Raw genomic sequence first — 5,000 nt, forward strand, 5'->3', positions numbered from 1 at the left:
AGGGAAAGGAAGGGTGAGGAGAGAATGGAAGGGCAAGGGTAGGGAAAGGAAGGGTGAGGAGAGGATGGGAGGGGGGGGGAGGATGGGAGGGGAAGGGGAGGGAAAGGAAGGGGGAGGAGAGTGGATGGGAAGATCAAGTGTAGGGAAAGGAAGGGTGATGAGAGGATGAAGGCAAGGGTAGGGAAAGGAAGGGTGAGGAGAGAATGGAAGGGCAAGGGGTAGGAAAGGAAGGGTTGAGGAGAGAATGGAAGGCAAGGGTAGGGAAAAGAAGGGTGAGGAGAGAATGGAAGGGCAAGGGTAGGGAAAGGAAGGGTGAGGAGAGGATGGAAGGGCAAGGGTAGGGAAAGGAAGGGTGAGGAGAGAATGGAAGGGCAAGGGTAGGGAAAGGAAGGGTGAGGAGAGAATGGAAGGGCAAGGGTAGGGAAAGGAAGGGTGAGGAGAGGATGGGAGGGGAAGGGGAGGGAAAGGAAGGGTGAGGAGAGTATGGGAGGGGGAGGGAAGAAAAAGGTGAGGGAGGGAAGGGATGGAAAAGAGGGGGCGCGTGGGAAGGGATGGGAAAATGAAGAGAAAGATATATATAGTACATAGGGGTTAATGAGGGAGAGAAGGGGAGAAGACAAATAGAGGGGGGAGGGGAAGAGGAGGATGAAGGTTTGAATGGTTGGATGGTACTGGATGAGGATGAGGATGAGGATAATGATGATGATGATGATGATGAGGAGGAGGAGGAGGAGGAAAAAGAGAAGGAGAAGGAGAAGGAAGAGTAGGACGAGGAGGAGGAGGAGGAAATAAAGAATGTAACAGAAAGAAGAGTAAAGTAACGGCACAGGAGGGCGAAGGCCTAAAAAGGAGCAAAGGATAATAACCGAAAACAAGGGGAAGAGCCCTGGGGAATGGAGTCAGGAAGGGGAAGACGAGGTAAAAATGCGGAAGGGAAGGGCGAGGAGATGAGGTGACGGAAGAAGAGGTCGATGAAATGAGCGAATGAGGAGATGAGAGAATGGGGGACAAAGACTGAAGAAATGAGGCAGACGTGAGGGCAGGGTGATAACTAACATGATGCTGATTTAACAGTCATTATTACTACGATTATAGTCATCAGTATCATTATCATTATTGTTGGCATTATCAGTGTATGGTTACTATGGGTAATCATTATCATTATCAGTATAAGAATTATCATGATCACTGGTATTATTTGTGTCAGTATTAGTATTAGTAATAATAGCAGTAGCAGTGAAAGCAGTGGTAGTAGTGGTAGTAGTAGTAGTAGTAGTAGGGGGGGGAGGAGGAGGAGGGGGAGGAGGAGGGGGAGGAGGAGGAGGAGGAATAGAAGTAGTCATAGTAGTAAAAGTAGAAATAGGAGTAGTAAATGCAATAGTAATAGTAGTACCAGAATTAACATTGGCATTAGAAGTAGCAGTAGCATTAGTAGCACAGTAATAATGGTAAGAGTAGCAAAAACAGTACCAGTTACAGCAACATTAGTAGTAGTTCATCAATGACAATTACCTTACCAACAACAACAACAAACAGCAACACCACGAAAGGGAAAACTCGAACAGCCCAGACGGCCCAAGGAAGCGGCCGGGAGGAGCCAAAGGGAGAGCCGAAGGGAATGGGGGGGGGGGATGCTTAGAGTCGCATCTGGCGCGTCTCCGTGATGCTGGAGAGCCGTCCTCATCCCCGTACGGGAAAGTTGAAATTGAATGCAAGACAGATAGCTTTTTGACTCTCTTTCTCTCAATCTCTCTCTCTCTCTCTCTCTCTCTCTCTCTCTCTCTCTCTCTCTCTCTCTCTCTCGCTCTCTTCCTGTCTGTCTGTCTTATTTTTTATCTATCTGTATAGCATTTAGGGAAGGGGAAAATTGGGTAGAAGAGAAAGAGAAACGTAGGGAAGAGAAAGGGAAGGAGTATGGCGTTGAGTAGAAGAGAAGAAATTGGGGGTTGCAGAAAAGAGATAGAGGGGGGAGAAAGAGGGAGAGAGAGAGAGAGAGAGAAAGAGAGACAAAAAAATATTAGAGAGATATAACGACAGACAAATAAATATGCGAGACCCAAACAAAATAAACAGCAGGTAATGGGAAAGAGAATGATGTAACCAAGGAAGAAATCCGAAGAACCAGAGTGAAAGTTCTCCGGACACACACCGCAGTTCTCCTTACGTGATGGTACTCTCTTTACCTCTTCGACACCCCCACCCCCTTCCCCTCCGTGGAGAGATCGACTTGCAGATGACGCGTTGGTCTTTGCGTCTTTGCTGAATTTCACGACTACCTCTCTCTGTCTCTGCCTCTGTCTCTTTCCCTCTCTTTTTCTTTCTCTTTCTCTTTCTCCCCCCTCACCCTCCCCGTCCCTCCCACAAAACACAAACACGCACACACACACAACATACATGAACCTAGACATATATACAATATTTTTTAGAATCCTTTCCTTTAACCGAACTTCCGGGCCAAACCCTGCACCCCTCCCCTTTACCCCTTTCCCCCTTTCCCCCCTCCCCCTCCTCCTAACAGTGACGTTAAGGGGGGGTCGCCTCTGAACAGGTGCTGCGTGAGGTGCCCTACCCTGCGCTAAGTGCGTTATTATTGGCCTTAAACACCTTGGCCTGATGTGTTAATTGGACCTATGTTAGTCCGAACGAGGCAGGGGGTGGGGGTAGGGGGGTGGGGTGGGGTCTGAATGTGGGAGTGGGAGACACGGGGAAGCGGGAAGCGAGGAGGGGGGTAGAGGAGGGAAAGGGAGAGAGGGGAGACGTGGAAGAGAGGAGGGAGGCCAAGAGGTGCTGGGGAGGACGGAGGAGAACTGGGAAAGGGAGAGATGGAGGACGGAAGGGGAAAGAGGAGAGAAGGAAGGGAGGAGACTAGGAAGGAAGGGAGGGAGGAAAGGAGGGAGAAAGGGCGAACGAAGGAATGAGGTATCGAGGAGGGCAGAAATGAAAAAGAACTACGATTCCTACCCCCTACTCAAGGCCGGCGATGGTGAAAAAACAATATTACCATTCTATAAAAAGAGAAAAAAGAAAAAGAAAAGAAAGAAAGAAAAAAAAAACAGGGGAAAAAGTATTTTCTTTTAGTCTAGAAGGTGCGCACATACCCCCTCACCCCATCCCCCTACCACTCCATCCTTTTTCATACTTACCTCCTTCTTGTGTGGAAACGACTCCCGGGCTCCATAACAGAGCCTGGAGAGACGCACTCGATCTCTTTATTGCAACCTCAACCTACTTCATCTCTCTCTCTCTTACACCCTCCCACACTCTCTATATCTCTTTCTCTCCCTCTCCCTCTCCTTCTCCTTCTTCTCCCTCTTCCACTCCCACTCTCTCACCTACACCCAATGTCATTCCCTTTCCCAGTCCCAGTCCTAGTCTCTGTCCCAGTCCTCTTCTCCCCCACATCTAGTCCTAGACCACTCCTACTCCCACTCCCTTCCCCAGTCCCAGTCCCAGTCCCTCCTCCTTCCCCGGAGGACTAAGAAGGATAATCCAGCAGATGGAAAACGTGACGGAAAACACGTCTTCTGAAAACGGATACAAGAAAGGCAAGGCAAGTATGTATAGCGAAGAGAGATACAGGCGTGAGGCGTTTGCATTGTTTGTCAGGCTAATAAAATGAAAATAAAATTGATAATTACAATAACAACAACAGTCATAATAATGGTGATGGTAATGATTGACAATCATGATAACAATGATAATAGTTATCATCATCATCATAATAATAACAATAACTACAATAATTATCCCCATCGCTATCTTTGCCGGTATCACTATTTCTTTTCCAATAGGCCACACATTGGGAAAAAAAAGGAAGTAAAACTTTCGAAAACATTTGATCGCCCGAGTTGACAACTTCAAGGAAAATATGAAAAGAAACTCGATTGGCATTTTTTCCCCTTTTTTCTCTCCCTTTTTATCCTATCACCACCAAAAAAATATGATTGATGACGGTGGAGGTGGTGGTGGTGGTGATGATGATGACGGTGGAGGTGATGATGATGATGATGATGATGATGATGATGATGATGATGATGATGATGATGATGATGATGATGATGATGATGATGATGATGATGATGATGATGATGATGATGATGATGGTGGTGGTAATGATAGTGATAACGATGATAATGGTGATAACGATGACGATAAAGCTATAAGAATATAATAAACATGATAAACCAGAACAAAATTAAACGAACGAAGCCAAAAATAAACTCGAAAAAGTGACAAGGGCTTCAAGTTTGAATTGGATAAAAAGTAGGATATTCTCCATAAAAAAAATCGCCCCACGGATTAAGGGAGAAACACTCGCGCCCATTACCATTTTCTCGCCCCTTCTGGTACCCTTATTTCATCTTTTTATTCCTTCTTTCTCTTCTCTCGGCCAGCTGCCCGCTTTGGATTCTTATTCTTATTAATTGCTCTTTAACAGTTTTCTTGTTGTTTTTCTATCATTATTAATATTTATGTATTTCTATCTAATTCAGCTTTTTACGTCATTCCTTCCTTCCATCGTTCTTTGTTTGCTTGTATTTCTTACTTAGCTTTTCTTCATTATCATAATCATTATTTGTTACTTGCAAAGACCTAATTCTATCCAAAGAAAGGAGACCCATGACAATTTTCTGAAGTAATTACAAATCTAATCAATAATAACCACCACAGAAACAACAACTATAACAATAATGGAAATATTATGATAAAAATACACAGTAATACAAAGTAATCGCACATGCAAACAAAATCAAATCACCCCCCCCCCTCCACTCCTCTCTCCCCTCCCTTAACACCCCATATAAAAAAGGACAACCACATCAATTCCACTAACGACGCTTCTGATTACCAAAGGGGGAGCATCAACAAGACCCCCCAACCCCCTCCCCCTAACTCCCACCCTCTCCCCCTCCTCCGAAGACTCTTATATCTGTTTTCCCTTTATCCCCTCTCTTTTGTAGACCCACACGCCACCGTCTCCCCCTATCTTTCTCCTCCCT

The sequence above is a fragment of the Penaeus japonicus genome, unplaced genomic scaffold (assembly GCF_977035675.1).
Source record: "Penaeus japonicus unplaced genomic scaffold, GWHDUDI00000001_assembly GWHDUDI00000017, whole genome shotgun sequence".
NCBI classification, from domain to species: domain Eukaryota; kingdom Metazoa; phylum Arthropoda; class Malacostraca; order Decapoda; family Penaeidae; genus Penaeus; species Penaeus japonicus.